This window comes from Jaculus jaculus, chromosome 5 (genome assembly GCF_020740685.1).
Source record: "Jaculus jaculus isolate mJacJac1 chromosome 5, mJacJac1.mat.Y.cur, whole genome shotgun sequence".
In the NCBI taxonomy this organism is placed as follows: domain Eukaryota; kingdom Metazoa; phylum Chordata; class Mammalia; order Rodentia; family Dipodidae; genus Jaculus; species Jaculus jaculus.
Window position 1 is genome coordinate 8,602,651 of NC_059106.1, and position 18,599 is coordinate 8,621,249.

The window sequence follows — 18,599 nt, forward strand, 5'->3', positions numbered from 1 at the left end:
ACCACATGCATATACACTTAAAAAGGAGATGTGTCCTTAAATATGGATGTATATGAAACCATACGTAAAGCAAAGAATGAGAGAACTGAGGAGAAATAGATGCGCCCACAATCACAGCTCTCGGTGCCAACATTCATCTGGGCAAGTGCAGGACCACCAGAGATAAGGAATCAGCCAGAACACGGGGAATGAATGCACATGACTTCAGCAGCTGGACTCTCTCCTTAAAACCAGGACCTCAGCCAGGTGTGGTGGCTCATGCCTTTAATCTCAGCACTTGGGAGGCAGAGGTAGGAGGGTTGCCATGAGTTCAAGGCCACCCTGAGACTCCATAGTGAACACCAGGTCAGCCTGAGCTAGAGTGAGACCCTATCTTGAAAACCAGAAAAAAAAAAAAGGCCTTGTCCCTTGGTTTCCCACCAGGAATAGGTGGTAAGACCCTGTTGCTGAAGACTCCACATACTTGGGCTACAAGGCCACTGAGAAATCCTGCTGGAACTGACCTGATAACCTGCTCCATGTAGACCAGCTGACAGAAAGCTGGGAAAAGCCATTCTGCATGCAGTTCAGAGGGACAAAGAGAAATCACCAGTGAAGGTACTCAACAGTGGACACTGCAAGCCTTATATTTGGCTAGCCAGGCCAAATGAGCCAATGGGTGCAATAGTGGCACATCTGTTATGGTGGAAACCAACTGCCCTCTAATTGGGCTGGAGGCCCACTCCATGGGAGGGAGGGAATACACCCTGATACTGAAAACCTACAACAGGGGGAGTCATGAGCCCTAGGGATGTAATGTCTCTGCTACCTGGCTAAATGTAAATAGTATGCTTATCAAACTGCCCAGTAAGCACTTCTCTTAATGTTCATACCCTTATATTAATGCTACTCTCACTTTTGGTAGAGAAGCTTCTCTTTTCAGATGGCAGTGACCTTGGGATGACTCAGAAGGCATCATGGTGCTGGAAAGAAGTGACAGGAGTCTTCAGCACTGAAATATCTCTCTCACACCTTCCAAAGATCAGGGTCTATTACGGAAGAGGTGGTGGAAAGAATGTAAGAGCCCAAGGAAGGGTAGGACTCCTCACAATGTGCTCCCCCCAGACACAAAATGGCCTGGATATACATGACCTCACAGTACCTGACACTACCTACACAAGACCATTGTAATAGGAGGAAAAGATCATGACATCAAAATAAAAGAGAGACTGATTGAGAGGGGGAGGGGATATGATGGAGAGTGGAGTTTCAAAGGGGAAAGTGGGGGGAGGGAGGGCATTACCATGGGGTATTGTTTATAATCATGGAAGTTATTAATAAAAAATTTGAAAAAATAAATAGGGCCTCGTGGCGCTCAAGAGATTGCTCAGTGGTTAAGAAGGCCATGGCACACCCATTCTATCTTCTCTCTTTCTTTGCTTGCAAATAAATATACATATAATTTTTGTTTTCCGATGTAGGGTCTCACTCTAGCCCAGGCTGACCTGGAATTCACTGTGTAGTCTCAGGGTGACCTCAAACTCACAGGGATCCTCCTATTTCAGTCACCTGAGTGGTGGGGTTAAAGGCATGCACCACCATGCCCATCCTAATAAAAAATATATTTTTAAATTTTTTGTTGTTGTTGCTCCATTTTTATTTATTTATTTGAGAGTGACAGAGAGAAAAAGGCAGATAGAGAGAGAGAGAGAGAGAGAGAGAGAGAGAATGGGCACTCCAGGGCCTCCAGCCACTGCAAATGAACTCCAGACACGTGCGCCCCCTTGTGCATCTGGCTAACGTGGGTCCTGGAGAATCGAGCCTCCAACCAGGGTCCTTAGATTTCACAGGCAAGCGCTTAAATGCTAAGCCATCTCTCCAGCCCTAAAAATATTTTTTAAAAATAGGGCTTCTTGGGACTGGAGGGATGGCTTAATGGCTAAGGTGTTTGCCTGCAAAGCCAAAGGACCTAGGTTCGATTCCCCAGGACCCACGTTAACCAGATGCACAAGGGGGCGCATGCCTCTGGAGTTAGTTTGTAGTGGCTGGAAGTCCTGGCGCACCCATTCTCTCCCCCACTCTTTCTCTCTGTCAAATAAATAAATAATAAAAATACTTAAAAAATAGGGCTTCTTGATGCTGCAAACAAACTCCAGACGCATGCACCCACCACTCTGCGCATCTCTAGCTTTACGTGAGTACTGGGAAATTGAACCCAAGATGGCAGGCTTTGGAAGCAAGCACCTTTAGCCTCTGACCATCTCCTCAGCCCCAGCTGTCTTCTCACGTGGCGCAGGGTTGGCACTTTGTGGCACCTGAATTTGTGTGCAGAGCCCTCCACAATGGTTGGACTTTCCAGAATCCCATCTTCAGTTTTAAGCCTTGTCCTACATGATTTATTCAGCTTCCTGTTTGTTTCCTTTCTTCTCCCGCATCTGCCCTTCTCACCTGCTACTAAATTCAACACTGAGTTCTAAGCTTCAGCAATTGCTTTTTTTCTTTCCCTCTTTGGTTTTCCAAGGTAGTGTCTTGCTCGAGCCTAGGCTGACCTGGAATTCACTGTAGTCTCAGGGTGGCCTTGAACTCATGGCTATCCTCCTACCTCTGCCTCCTGAATTCTGAGATTAAAAGTGTGTGTCACCATGGCCAGCAGCAATTGCATTTTTATTTTCAATTATCTAAAAATAAAACTGAAAAAAAAAAGGCTGAGAATGTAGTTCTGTAGTAAAGTGCTTATGGAAGGCCTTGGGTTCCATCCCAAGCACCATGGGGGAAAGAGAAAGGGAGGGAGGGAGGGAAGAAAGAGAGAGAGAGAGAGGGAGGGAGGACAGATAGGCACTGTACTGCTCAGGTAAGCGGGCTAGCCTCAAACTTCTGGTTGCAGCTGGGATGACAGGTACATGTTATTGCATCCAGCAAGACTCTATATGTTAGCAGGTAGCCATCATGATTTATTACTTATGTTTTCTTGTGTGTATGTAATGTGATGTGAGGTATGTGTGGTGTATGCTCATGTGTGTGCCCTTGCAGTGCCCCGTGTGCTGCTTGCCTGTGGTGAGAGGCACTCACTTGTGGTAGCAGGAGCAAAATGTTAGATGTCCTGCTCCACTGCTCTTCTGCCATTCTCACTGTTTTTTTTTCACAGTGGGTTGGGGGGCTGTTTCTAAGTAGGGTCTCACTCTAGCCCAGGCTGACCTAGAATTCACTCTGTATCTCAGCGTGGCCTTGAACTCACAGCAATCCTCCTATCTCTGCCTCCCAAATGCTGGGATTAAAGGTGTGCGCCACCACACCAGGCCTCATTTTTTGTTGTTGTTTGTATGTTTTATTTTGTTTTTGAGGAAGGGGGTCTCACTTTAGCCCAAGCTGGTCTGGAATTCACTATGTAGTCTCAGGCTGGCCTTGAACTCATGATGATCCTCCTACCTCTGCCTCTCGAGTGCTGGGATTAAAGGCGTGTGCCACCACACCTCGTTCTCATTTTTGAGCAAGCACCTTTAACCACTGAGCATCTCTCCAGCCCCGGTTCTCATTTTTGAGCCAGTGTCTTACTGATACCAGAGCTCTTTTTTTGTTGTTTTTTTTTGTGAGCAGGGCAATCCCATGTTCTTTGCTCCCCTTCCAGATCTGGGGTTACAGGCACGCATGGCCATGCCCGGCTGTGGAGTGGATCTGGAGCTTCAAAGTTGAGTGGTCTCAGGACCCCAGGCTGGTGCAGAGTGCGTACCTCTGTGCTCAGTCCTCTCTCTCCAGCCCGACCTTAACGCTGTCGATATACACGTTTGAGAATCAGCCCACTAAGCTTCTGTGAAGATGGAGTAATTCTCAGCTGACCTCATAGCCATTTAAAGGAGGTGACAGGTAGTGTTCTGGGATGCCAGCAAAGCCTCATTACTGCACCTGAAACCTGTTCGAGCCCCTGAATGATCTTGCTGAAAGAAATCCACCCTTAACTTATGAGGCAGGAGAGATTCGGCTTTAGGCCACACGGGTGGTGGATAAGCACAGGTAATGTCACCATCGAAAGTTAGCGGTGACTGCCACCTACCACCAAGGGGTAACTGCCAAATGTCGTGGTAAATTTTCATGGAACCTAGAAAAGGAAGATTTCTGAAGAAACAGGTTTATCCATGCTTAAGTAGAACCGTCCAATGCGTGAGACAAAAGTTGCTGAATGTGGGCTGGCAAAATGGCTTAGCTGTTAAAGCACTTGCCTGTGAAGCCTAAGGACCCAGGTTCGATTCTCCAGGTCCCACATAAGCCGGATGCACAAGATGGCACTTGCATCTGGAGTTTGTTTGCAGTGGCTAGAGACCCTGGCGTGCCTGATCTCACTCTGTCTCTCCCTTTCTCTGTGCCGAATAAATAAATAAATAATTAAAAAATCTAACAAAAATTGCTGAATGTACAGGAACTACAAATTACAGTTTTGTTAGCAGTAGAATCTTTGGTAGTACTTGAGGTCATTCACCAAGGTCTTCCCTAGAGTTGGAACTCCCCCTTGATCTCTGGTCATCGCTAGCTGTGTCCAAGTGTCCTGAGCAGTGAGCCAGGGTGTTTCCGACTATCTCAATGCTGAGCCCCCTGCCCGCTTGCTCCCTGGCCCTGTTGCGATGGTCTTCTGGGCCGTCCCCATCTCCCATGACCTCAGCTGCTGTGACCTGCTACCCCTTGGGCTGGCCTGGGGCCCCAGCATCCCCAGGAGGCTGCAGCAGGACCAGCCTGCCAAACTCCCCGTTTCCACCTCAGCTCGAGGAAGTCCAATGCCACAGCCACAGATGTAATGAGACAGGCAGTGTGGGAAGCAATTTTGGGAACAGAACAAATAAAAACGGCTCTGTTTGCAAATAGCCGGGTCAGCTCCAGGGGGCGTGTTGACGTGGGTAATTACAAGCCTCCAGCCTTGTCACCAGGCCTGAGGTCCGCACACCTGTGGGCAAAGCCTCTTGTTTACCCAGTGTGCTCCGGGTTTTCTCATTAAAAACCGCGTCCCTCGCTCTGCCAAGCATCCAGCCACACTCATTTCCACGTGCAGCGCCTCTGGGCCGCCGGCTGGCATCTCAGGACCGCTCCTCACATTCACCGGGCTGCGTGCTATGTGTCCCGGCCAAAGGAGCCACTGCACGGGAGCCGAGGTTCGCGTTCTGGGGTGCAGGGGCCGAGCTCCCCCTGCCACACCTCCAAGCCTGCATCTGTGCTGTCAGCCAGGAGAGGTGCAGAATGACAAGCGAGGCTGCAGGCTGAGGAAGCTGAGATGGGAGCCGGGCCGGGGAAGGGAGAGATGGTTAATTAGTGGTTCCAGAAGGGAAATGAGCTCTCAGTGCACGTCGGCTTCCGAACTCAAGCGGGGTTAATTGTCTTCCCCGCCAGCCCCGCAGTCGCTTTCATCTCAGGAGATGGCCGAGAATAAGTCTTAATTAGTTAGCCTGCCCTGCTCTCTTCCTCATCTATACCCAGGTCGTCACCTGGCTTGTCTCCAGCGCCATAGAGTGGATCAGAACACATACACACGCACACGTGCACAAACATCTCCACACATGCGTGCACACACGCATTTGTGCATGGGCATACCCACAGACATGCCCTCCTCCGCTGCGGGCCAGCTTGTCATTGGAAAGTCAGGGTGAGGCACTTGCATTACCACCTACAAGTACCTGAAGCGAGTTTTGTGGAAGGTGGGCAGGGTTGGGTAGGTGCCTTAAGTTTGTGCCAAGAGATGGCCTCTGTGACTAGGTGGCATGTGAGTGATGCTTTGAGGGCACAGGATGGTGCCCTGGGACATCCATGGGGAACATCAGGGGACACTGAACGGCATGAAGTTACAACAAATGCCTCAGTTCATCTCATGGAGCTCTGCTGCGGGACAGCCTGTCCTAAGCTGAGGCCAGGGCTGGGCCTTTGTAGCCCACGTGAGTCCAGCGTGAGTAAGATGAGGTTGGAAGGGGCAATCTTGGCACCTTGGCATATCCTTCCACCACGAGCATTCCTTAGAGGTGATCAATGACTTTGGCAGTCAGCTTCTGACCCCTGTGGCTTTACCTAGGGCCATACCTCCAGCCCAGGTGGAGATCACCTCCCTGTTTCTACTGTAAGATCTGTGTCCAGCACAGAGACAGACCCATGGCTGCCCTTTCTAGCGGCGGGGTGAGAGATTGCCCACAGTGCTCTGAGAACTGAAGCCCATGGGCACAGCGCACCCTAGTTTCACATAAGGTAAATCCACCAGGTGTTGGTGCCCCGTGAGGATATGACTCTCAGCAGTGTGACAGAGCTGGTTTCCCAATGAGGTTCTCTCGAACCTCAGACCAGTGTACACTTTCTCACATTCACAGTGCCACCTTTAGAGCTTGGGGTCATCACTGCAAAGGCTAGCTTGCTAGAACCATGGCTTACCTGAGGTTGGCCCATCCCGAGCTGCTAGCCAGGAAAATCCCCAAGAAGCCTCATGCCCCGGAGGAGACCACCATGTCCAGAGTCACCTAGAACCAAAGAAGACACCTTTCATCCTGCTTCCTGCTCTTCCAGGGCTGGAACTGTGTGAGGCAGAGCCCTGTATCTTGGCGGGGCACAGCAAGCTTCCCTGGGAAAAGAAGTAGACACTGGGGCAGGAGCGTGGGAGGCTCAGGAAGAGTGGCGATCGCCTCCCAGAGATACGGTCACGTGCAGACACTGAAGGCAGCCAGATAGCTACAGAAATAGAAGACAATCTATGAGTCACCTCCCGCCTAGCCCACACGGACAGTCCCTTGTCCTGTCCTTCCCTTCACCTACCGCACTGGGCTCGTGTTTCCTTCTCGGCAGTGCCATTGAGTCTCAGTGGTGCTTAGGCACGGTGACTACCTGGTGGGCCCTGGTGGAGTTTTTGTCCTAGAGGCGTCTGGGTTAGTTCCTGAGAGACAATGGTATCTTATAACCCTTCACTGTCTGCCACCATCCTGTATTTGTGCCTCAGTAATAGCTGATGTTTGCAGAACATTTTCCCCTCCAAAATCAAACAAACCCTGCCCACACTGAGCAGATGACACACAGGCTGCTGTCTCATGAAGGAGGAAAGGCACCCAGACAGACATGTGTGCAAACCCATACACACATGCTCTGTGCAGGGACAAAGGACATTATCATGGCCAGGAGACACGGCTGTGTTCTCCGGAAGGAGCCAAACCCAAAGCCCCACGCCCCGGGCTCCCAGCACTACCTCTGCCCAATCCTCCCCCCACCTTTGCTCTTAGCCGGTACTGCTGACTCAAGCGAGTCAATTAACCTTGTCCCTTCCACTCTCCAGCCTTCGAAGTGGAAAAGAACAATTGCTCCAGCTCCTCTAACTCTTGGGGTGCTGGGAGATTAACCCGAGTCTCCACAGGGCTCATCATCATTACAGTGTTGCCAAAAGCTGGTGTCATTTTTACTAAACGCTGGTGACCGTGCGTGAACTCTGTGCACCACATCTTCTGCAGGTCCGGATTCTACTGGTGTGCGGGGAGGTGCTCTTGAACTCCCACCACGGACACATGCTGGGCCTTGACGCTCCCCGGGTCAGTAAGTGGGCGCTGCAAATAGCCACGGCTTGGGCATGTGAAGACACCCCGGCAGTGTGCATGAGCGATGAAATGTCACAGGATGGGTGACATTTGGGTGTGAAACTAAATTCAGCTGTCAAGGTGGAGGGTGTGGGTGGAAGAAAGAGCTAGCATTTAGTGAATGCTAAGCCCTGTCACAACTTTTCATCTGGCATGAACAGAACTGGCATAGTGGTCGGTTAAAGTCAGTTGAAGCTGGGCGTGGTGGCATACGCCTCTAATCCTAGCACTCTGGGAGGCAGAGGTAGGAGGATCACTGTGAGTTTGAGGCCACCCTGAGACTACATAGTGAATTCCAGGTCAGCCTGAGCTTCAGTGAGAACCCTACCTCGAAAAACAAAACAAACAAACAAACAAAAGTCAGTTGAAGCCAGGCCTGGTGGCACAGTTCTGTCATTCTAGTTACTTGAAAGATTTAAGCAAGAGGATGGAAAGTTTAAGGCCAGCCTGGGCTGTAAAGTGAGTTCAAGGCTGACCTGGGCAACTTAGAAAGACCCGGTCTGAAAATCAAAGTAAGGGGGCTGGAGAGATGGTTCAGTGGTTAAGGCACTTGCATGTGAAGCCTAAGGACCCACGTTCGATTCCCCAGGACCCACATGAGCCAGATGCACATGGTGGCGCATGCATCTAGAGTTTGTTTGCAGTGGCTAGAGGCCCTGGTGTGCCCATTTTCTCTCTCTCTCACTTTCTTTCCCTCTATCTCAAATAAAAATAATAAATTAATTTTTAAAAAAATGTGTATGTCACCCCACTCAGCTCTATTCACCTAGAAAAAAATGTCAAAACTGAAGCTGCCTATTGATTAGTTAACAGTACTAGACAGTACTAGGCAGCTGCCGGGACACAGATGTCATCAATAGTCTTAACCAGCAGTGGGCTGGCCAGCCAGACCAAATGTGTCAACTGGTGCAGTGGTGGCATGTCTGTTATGGGGGAAACCAGCTTCTCTCTGATTGGATTTGAGGCTCGCTCTACAGGAGGCAATTCATGCTCAATACTGAAAGCCTAGTCAAAAGCCCATGACTGGGAAGTTCATAAGCCCTAAAGGGAAAGCTACTTTGGTGTTTGGCTAAATAGATATATTATACCCACCAAAAGGCCCTCTACATTTATTTTGTTTTATTTTGTTTTTTGAGGTAGAGTCTTACTCTGGCCCAGGCTGACCTGGAATTCACTATGTAGTCTCAGGATGGCCTCGAACTCATGGCAATCCTCCTACATCTGCCTCCTGAGTGCTGGGATTAAAGGTGTGCACCACCATGCTTGGCTTTGCCCTCTAAATTTTTATATTTATGCCAATATGTTAAAGCTATACTCACTTTGGATTAGAGAAGCTTATCTTTTCCTACGGCAGTGACCACTGAAGAGACTCAAAACTCATCAAAAAGCTAGGCATGGTGGTGCATGCCTTTAGTCCCAGTGCTCAGGAGACTAAAGTAGAAGGATCACTATGAGGTCAAGGCCAGGCTGGGCTACAGAGTAAGTTCAGGTCAACCTGGGCTAGAGTGAGACCCTATCTTGAAAAAATAAATAAAACAAAAATAAACCCTCTGGAGTAGAGAGATGGTTTCGTGGTAAAGGTGTTTGCCTGCGAAGCCTAAGGACCCATATTCAACTCTCCAGGTCCCACATAAACCAGGCACACTAGGTGATACAAGCATGCAAGGTCGCACGTGCACAAAGTAGCACACATGTCTGGAGTTTGATTTCAGTGGCTGAAGGCCCTGGTGTGCCAATTCTATCTCTTTCTCTCTCCTACTTTCTCATAAAAAAACTCATCAAAGTGCCGAGGAGTGACAGTGGAGTGTTCAGCACTAAATGGTCCTCTCTGTCATAACCATTGCAGAACAGAAAGAATGTAAGAGCCAAAGGACAGCGGGGAGTGAACCTGAGCTGACATGCAAGTAAATGCCATCTTCCCGGGCCCCAACTGTTACTTTTAAATTTTGTTTTCAGACATCTGGACAACACATCTATATATTCTAGAACCTCTTAGCAGCAAGTCGCCATGTGGAAGGCTACTTTCATGTAAGGAACACAAGAAAATGTCATGATTGTCTCGTAGGAAACATGAATCTCCAATAAATCATCATACAAAAATGTCAAAACTGGGCCAGAGAGATGGCTTAGTGGTTAAGGCGCTTGCCTGAGAAGCCTAGGGATCCAGGTTTGATTCTCCAGGTCCCATGGAAGCCAGATGCACAAGGTGATGCAAGCATTCAAGATCACACAGGCATACAAGGTGGCTCACATGTCTGGAGTTCCATTACAGTGGCTGGAGGCCCTGGCTTCCGTGAACTCTGGGTTCAAGTGAGAGACCCTCTCTCAATAAATGAGGTGGAGAGCGCACTGGTCCCCATTGGCACGTGCACACAGTCCCCAGACACGCAAATACCACATACAACAATTCCTGCCGTCACTGAGATCTGAGGCACTCGCCTGAGAAAACGAGTAAGAAGAAAAACACAGTGTTTTATCCAAGAGGGTTGTAGCAACCTTGTACCTAGAAAAAAAACAACGAAACTGGAAATAACCCGAGCATTCAATAACAGCAGCACCATGACACACACAACTGCCTGCAACACCACGTATTACCTGCCTGCGGGTGGCGAGCTCCAGCAAGCAGGGCACTTTTTGGATTCCAATAACACCCAACCTGGTTTTGTTAACACCCTCAGCTCAGCAGGGAGTTGGCATGAAACTGCTGCGTGTTTTTGATCGCAGCACTTTCCAAAGTTCCCTTCCTGTGCTTTGGAAGCACTGCGGGCAGACCTATGGGTCTCCAGCGGAGCTCACTTCCACCCCGGGGGCTGCTGTCTCCTGAGCTCAGGGTCCCTGCGTGGGGTTGGGGGGGCACCGCTGCTCTTCTCTGCTGGCTGCTTCCTTGGCGGCATCTTAGAAGGACCCCAGGACCGCTATTCTCTGAGGTCCACCTGTTTCAGGCCTAATTCCTATGGTGTTTCAAGTGGAAGAGGAAGGGAGGCAGAGACCATAGTTCTGTCTTGAGGGTGACTTTCTGGCCAGTTCTGTCCCTGGGGGACCTTGAAGTAAGTGCACAAGGACCAGGCCAGAGGGGGAAAAGAGAGCTGAGAACCTTCTATGAGCACAGTCCCTGGGTCGCTCCTGCTGGCAGCTGCTCCAGTAAGCTTTTGTCCTTCAGAAGTTTTCAGAGCAGAAAGCTTTCTTTCTTTCTTTCCTTCTTTCCTTCTTTCTTTCTTTCTTTCTTTCTTTCTTTCTTTCTTTCTTTCTTTCTTTCTTTCTTTCTTTCTCTCTCTCCTTTCTTTCTTTCTTTCTTTCTTTCTTTCTTTCTTCCTTTCTTCCATATTTTTATTTATTTATTTGCAAAGAGAAGAGAGAGAGAGAGAGAGAGAGAGAGAGAGAGAGAGAGAGAGAGAGACATGCCACAGCTTCTTGCCACTGCAAATGAACTCCAGATACACACACCACTTGGTGCATCTGGCTTCACGTAGGGTACTGGGGAATTGAACCCAGGATATTATGCTTTGCAAGCAAGCACCTTAACCATTGAGAAATCTCTCCAGCCCCAAAGCTTCTTTCTTTCTAAGTTTTAGTGCCACATTTCCCCCAGACAGCTGACCAGGCTGTGAATGAAGTTTTCAGTTGTGCTACCTTTACGGGGAGGGGACATTGGCGTTCAGAAGTTCTACAAGGGCATCAGGGTTTCACTGCACCTCAGGCAGGTGCCCTTAGACTCCATGAGGGACTTTCTTGGGGATTCCTTCCAGATTAGGCTTCCTGCCTATGGAGGGTCTCTTCTGGGGACTGTGGTCTCCTCCCCATGGCTTCCTATGTGGGTCACATAGGCAGAGGGCTGTACAATGAGGAGGGCCAACTTGGCCGTCCCTTTCCAAGAGGCTAATCCCACCTCTGGGGCCAGTTCTTTAGAACATGGGACCTTCACAGCCTGTGGTTCTTAACCATCCTGTTACTGCCCTTTCCTCAACAGCAGTCCCTTAAACACCAGATTTCATAGATTTTCCTTCTTGGGTGCCCATGCTGGTCTTCCATCCACATTTCCTACCACTGACTGAGAGAAGGTGGCAGAACCTCCAGCAAGCATTCTGCCCTTATTTCTCCTCTCAATGCCTTTTGTTCTGACACACAGCTTGTCCAGCTTTCTTTCTTCCTATTTATTTATTTATATATTTATTTGAGAGAGAGAGAGGGAGAGAGAGAATGAGTGGGCGCACCAGGCCTCCAGCCACTGCAAACCAACTCCAGATCCATGCGCCCCCTTATGCATCTGGCTTACATGGGTCTCGAGAATCAAACCGGGATCCTTTGGCTTTGCAGAGAAATGCCTTAACCACTAAGCCATCTCTCCAGCCCCTTTGTTTATTTTTAAAATTAACTAATTAATTAGTGTTTTGGTTTTTCAAGGTAGGGACTCACTCTGGCCCAGGCTGATCTGGAATTAACTATGTAGTCTCAGGCTGGCCTCAAACTCATGGTGATCCTCCTACCTCTGCCTTCCAAGTGCTAGGATTAAAGGTGTGCACCACCACGTCCAGCTTCAGCCCTTTATTTTTATTGACAATTTCTATAATTATAGACAATAAACCATGATAATTCCTTCCTCCCCTTATTTTCCCCTTTGTAACTCCAGTCTCCATCATATCCCCCACCCTGGCTTTATTTTTAGTTGTTACTTAAAACATGAATTTTTAACTCATCAGTTTATTTTATTTTTTTGAAAGTAGTACTTATTTATTTGAGATGGACAGAGAGTGAGTATGGGCGTGCAAGGGTCTCCCAACTCTGTAAGTCAACTCCAGACTCATGCACCGCTTTGTGCATCTGGCTTTACATGGGTACTGGGGACTTGAACCAGGGTCATTGATTACAAAACAGAATATCAGAGGGGCCAAAGGCTTTCTTTTTTTAAATTTTTATTTATTTATTTATTTTTAGTTTTTATTAACATTTTCCATGATCATAAAATATATCCCATGGTAATTCCCTCCCTCCCCACCCCCACACTTTCCCCTTTGAAATTCCATTCTCCATCATATTACCTCCCCATTACAATCATGGTACTTACATATATACACTATCAACCTATTAAGTATCCTCCTCCCTTCCCTTCTCTACCCTTTATGTCTCCTTTTTACTCATCAGTTTATTTTTAATTTTACTTTTTTTATTTATTTGAGAGAGAAAGAGAGAGAATGGGCATGTCAGGGTCTTTAGCCATTGCAAATGAACTCCAGAAGCATGTGCCACTTTTGCATTATAGATATTGCAAAAAGATAATGAACAAAAAACATTTAGCTGGGCGTGGTGGAACACACTTTTAATCCCAGCACTCGGGAGGCAGAACTAAGATCACTGTGAGTTTGCACCTACCCTGAGACTAAACAATAAATTCCAGGTCAGCCTGGACTAGAGCGAAACCCTACCTCAAATAACACAAACAAAACAAAACAAAAACCAACCAAACAAACAAAATAATAACAACAAAAAAAATTTTTTTAAAAAAGCTGGCTGTGACCTATGACCCTAGCACTTAGGGTTAGGATCACTGGGGCTCACCAGGCAGCCAGCCTATCTGGAAAACGGGAAGATTCAGTGAGAGACCTGTCTTAAGAAAGTAGGGCGGAGAGGCTGGAGCGATGGTTAAGGACCCAGGCTTGATTTCCCAGGACCTACATAAGCCAGATATATGTAGTGGCACATGCATCTGGAATTTGTTTGTAGTGCCTAGAGGCTCCATTCTCTCTCTCTCAAATAAATAAATAAAAATAGAAAAGGAAATAGGTGAAAGAGAGAGGAGGACACCTGACATCCTGTTCTGGCCTCTGTACGCACACTTATGGGGAACTTGCTTCTGCGCACGTGAGTGCACGCGTGCACACATGCACACACATCAAAAAAGGAGAGAGAAATAGTTATCCTTTAAAAGAAGTGAAAAATAAGAGGGATTATGCAGCATAATCATAGAGCACTTCCCGAGGGCAATAGGTTCAATCCATAATATCATAGACACACAATTCCCACGCGCAAAAGAAAAGATTCTTGTATTGAGGCACGTGCTTGCCACATATGGCATTTGAAACATTTTTATTTATGAGCGTGTGAGAGAGTAAAAAATGAATGGTGTGCCAAATGAACTTGGGATATATGCATCTGGCTTTACATATGTACTGGGGAATTGAATCTCAGGCTGGAAGGCTTTGCAAGTAAGTACTTTTTTAAAAAAATTCATTTCTTTTTAATATAGTTTTATTTTTTTATTTATTTATGAGAGAGAAAGAGAGAAGGAGAGAATGGACACACCAGGGCCTCCAGCCACTGAAAATGAACTCCAGACGCATGCATTCCCTTGTGCAGCTGGCTTACATGGGTCCTGGAGAATCGAACAGGGATCCTTTGGCTTTGTAGGCAAACGCCTTAACCGCTAAGCCATCTCTCCAGCCTGTAAGTACTTTTTGTTTTGTTTTGTTTTTCAGCGTAGGGTCTCACTCTAGCCAGGCTGACCTGGAATTCACTATGGAGTCTCAGAGTGGCCTTGAACTCAGGGCGATCGATCCTCCTACCTCTGCCTCCTGAGGGCTGGGATTAAAGGTGTGCACCCCCTTCTCCCCCCACAAGAAAGTACTTTTATCTGCTGCACCATCTCCCCCACATATGACTTTTTTTTTTTTTTTTACTTCTTTGGTAGGTTCTGATTGCGTCTGCTCTCCTTCTGACCTAAGAACTTCCTGAAGAGTAACATTTCTTGTAAAAAAAAGTCTACTTCTGAGAAGCTCTGTTTCTGTTCGTTTAAAATTATTATTTTTTTCACTAGGTATAGAATACTAGATGACAATTTCTCTTTATTCATTTTAGCACATAAAAGATACTGATGGGTTGTCATAAGGTTTGCATAATTTCTGGCAAGAAGTTTGCCATTATTCTTATCTTTATTTCCCTGGGGTGTACTGTGCCCTTCCTCTCTGATGACTTGTAAGATCTTTTTTTTTTTTCCAAATCACTGCTCTTCTGCAAATTGACTGCATGCAACACACCTTGGTGTGGCCTCACTGTGTTTTTTCTGCTAATCAGGTTTCATTAGGCAACAGCATCTGTGGGATTATGCTCAATCAGTTTAGGGACATTTTCAACCACTTTTTTTTCAGGTATTCATTCAGCTTTCCTTTTTAGTCTTGTGTTAGATTCAAGTTCATTACTCTTTTCCTCTGGGCTTCCTTCTTTCCTTCCTGCCTTCCTCTCTCTCTCTCTTCTTTCTTTTTCTTCAAGGTCTCATTCTGTAACTTAAGCTAGTCTGAAGCACTATGTGGTTTAGACTTCTCTCAAATTCTCAACAGCCCTCCTGTTGCAGCCTCCCAAGTGCTGGGATTAGGGATGTGAGCCCGGTCACCTGAGGTTTCTGATCTGTAATCTACTGAGTGAAGTTACAGCTCTGGATGGTATACCTCCCATTTGCTCCCATTTGATATCTTCCGTTTTTCTCATTACTCGTGGTTTCCTGTAAAGTCAGAAGTAAATCAACACATTCATAATGTCTGTGTTGATGTTTTTGTTTAATAACCCTATCTTTATTATTTTGGATCTCAATCTATTGACTAATTTTTCTGCTGGTTATGGGTCACTTTTTCTGTTTCTTGGAAACCTAGTAATTTTTTTTTTTTTTCGAGGTAGGGTCTCACTCTGGTCCAGGCTGATCTGGAATTAACTATATAATCTCAGGGTAGCCTTGAACTCACTGCAATCCTCCTACCTCTGCCTCCCAAGTGTTGGGATTAAAGATGTGCGCCACCACACCTGGCCTAGTAATTTTTTTTTTTTATTGTATATAGGACATTGAAGTTTTCTTTCATTGTTGAGTACTAGATAATATCTTATTCCTTTAAGTATGCTGGAGTTTGTTTTTCTGAGAATTAATTTCTTGTGAACCAGTTTGGCACTTTCAAAGCCCATTATTATTATCATTAATTATTTTTTATTATAGAATATTTTGATGCAGCTTTCCACTATGTAGCCCAAACTGACCCTTAAGTCATAATCCTCCTGTCTCAGAGTCCTGAGTGTTGGGTTTACAAGATTACAGGGTTACCATGCCTAGCTTTCAAAGCTTACTTTTAGCCTCTTACAAAGTATCTTTAGTCTGGCCCTCAATCTACTTCTAGTAATTCTATCTCTGAGGACTGACCCCACAGGGGTCTTGCTAAATGGTCCATGTACTGTGTAATTCCTTCTTCTCTGAGTGAGTGCTGAGTACTTCCCACTTCTAGGTAAGATCAATGTTTTGGTTTAAAGTGTGGAGAAATTCTACCTTGGAAGTTTTTTTTTTTTCTTTTTTCTTCCTCCCCTGCATAGTTTCATTCTAAGCATATGTAGATTGGCTGTCACCCAAGGTTCAGAAACTCTAGTCAGACTTCTGGAACTTTCTCTGATGTGCATTCTTCTATCAGCACTCCACCCTAAATTCTATCTGCTTGGCTTCCCTAGTTTCTAATCTCTGTGGTCTTCACGGGGTTTCTGGAACCTGCTTGAATCCATCTTTCCCTGAACTATAGTGCAGAAATCTTTTCCAGGAGGTATGATGCCAAGTTCACGGGACTTTGTTTAAGGGCGGTAGTGAAGCAATGACAAAGTACCAGATCAGTAGCGTGAGTGTGGGCTCAAAGCAGGCGGGGCTCATGCGCAAACATGCAAAGGCTTCTTTTTTTTTTTTTTGTTAGCTTTTTGTTTTTTTGAGACATGGTCTTCCCATGTACCCTATGTAGCCTGGAACAGTTTGTAGTCTACACTGGCCTGGATGCTACAGTGAACCTCCTACCTGTGCCCCCCAAGGGCTGGGACTCCAGTGTAAGCCACCACATCCAGCTGCAAAGGCATTCTATTTATTTATTATGTATTTGTTATATATTTCTGTTATTATTATTTTTTAATTTTTATTTATTTGAGAGGTAGAGTAAGAGTGAGAGAATGTGCACACCAGGGCCTCTAGCCACTGCAAATGAACTCCAGATGCATGTGCCACAATATGCATCTGGCTTACATGGGTACCGGGGAACTGAACCTGGGTCCTTAAGCTTTACAGGTAAGTGCCTTAACCACTAAGCCATCTCTTCAGCCCATATGTTATTGTTTTTGCATGTTTATGTGAGTGGTACACACACATGTGTTTGTATGTATGTGGATGCATGTGTGGATGGGTACACATGCTCCTGTATGTGTGTGTGTGTAGAGACCATATGTCGACGTTGAGTGACTTCTCCATCACACTTCACCTGATTCTTTGAGACAAGGTCTGGCTCAACCTGGAGCTCACTTGATTAGATAATTGCCTCCAGACACATCAAGACACCCAGAAACCTGATGTAGGGGAACTCAATTGCAAAAACTTCTGGAGTCCCACACTTGACTGATAATAGATCCCATCTACTTATCTATTTAAACTTTTTATTTGCATTAGTATGTGTGTGGTATATTTATATCCTTAGGTACGCTGTTCCCCTCTTTCTGAGATAAGGTCTCTCCATTGGTCTGGAACTCAGGAAGTAGATGGGATGACTGACTGGAGAACTCCAGGGACCCTCAGGCTCTGCATTCTCAGCGCTGAGATTACACGCGTGCACCACCACACTGGACATTCACGTGAGTACTGGGGATCACACTCAGGTCCTCATGTCTTTACCAAGCACTTTACCCACGGAGATAACTCCCTAGACTTCCTTTTTAAAAGTGCCAGCTAAAGCATGGTGGCGCACGCCTTTAAGTGCAGCACTGGGAGGCAGAGGCAGGAGGATCGCTGAGAGTTCGAGGCCACCCTGAGACTCCATAGTGAATTCTAGGTCAGCTTGAGCTAGAGCGAGATCCTACCTTGAAAAAAAAAAAAAAAAGGGCACAGTCTCCTGTTGCTGTTGTCCACCTGATGTTGGCCAGGAGGTTATGTCCACCCTCTGCTCATGCCATCGTTTCACCTGCCACCATGGAGCTTCCCCTCGAACCTCATTGGAAAGATGAAACCTGATGAAACTCCTATGTTTGACCCAAGTTTACTCAAAGAAATGGACTGGAGTCAGAACACAGCTACATTTTCTCCAGCTATTTCTCCAGCACATCCTGGAGAAGGCCTGGTTTTGAGGCCTCTATGTACTGCTGACTTGAATAGAGGTTTTTTTTTTTTTTTTTTTTCAGTTTTTTGAGGTAGGGTCTCACTCTAGCCCAGGCTGACCTGGAATTCACTATGTAGTCTCAGGGTGGCCTCAAACTCACAGCCATCCTCCTACCTCTGCCTCCCAAGTGCTGGGATTAAAGGCATGCACCACCACGCCCGGCCCTGAATAGAGGTTTTTTTAAGGTACTGGGTCAGCTGACAAGAGACTGGAGTTGTCAACCCTGAACAATTTATGAAATCTTTTGAGCATATGAAGAAGTCTGGGATTATTATGTTACAGTTGTGGAAGATGTAACCCTAGGACAAATTGTTGCTACAGCAACTTTGATAATAGAGCACAAATTTATCCACTCCTGTGCTAAGAGAGGAAGAGTAGAAGATGCCATTGTTAGTGATGAATGAGGAGGAAAACAGCTTGGCAAACTGTTGTTATCGACTCTTACATTGCTAAGCAAGAAACTGAACTGTTACGAGATTACCCTTGAATGTCTACCACAAAATGTTGGTTTCTATAAAAAGTTTGGATATACAGTTTCTGAAGAAAACTACATGTGTCGGCGATTCCTAAAGTAAAAAGCTTACAAGAAAGAGAATCATCAAAGGAGTTAATGCTGCAAGCCTTACTGTTCCTAGAGTTAAAACATTTTTGTTGCTGCAACCTAGTGACATTCATAAATTCTGAACTGAAGAAACATTGTAATATTATAATTGTATTATTAGAAGATTGCCTTGGGTTGGTGGGACATGCTGCCAGTTTAGATTACAAATGACTTATAAAAGGGGTGATTTTTAACCAAAGGAATATATTTTCAACTTGAATCTTTTCCTGCATTGTATTTTTCTAAAGTCCAGCTTAATTTCCTGGTGGTCTAGAGTATGGGTAGTGAAGGGTTACA

General features: G+C 46.3%; 1 pseudogene; it reads left to right on the forward strand.

Moving 5' to 3' along the window:
- The first annotated feature begins 17,542 nt into the window (after positions 1–17,542).
- LOC123460906 lies at positions 17,543–18,276 on the forward strand (annotated as a pseudogene).
- Positions 18,277–18,599: the final 323 nt, after the last annotated feature.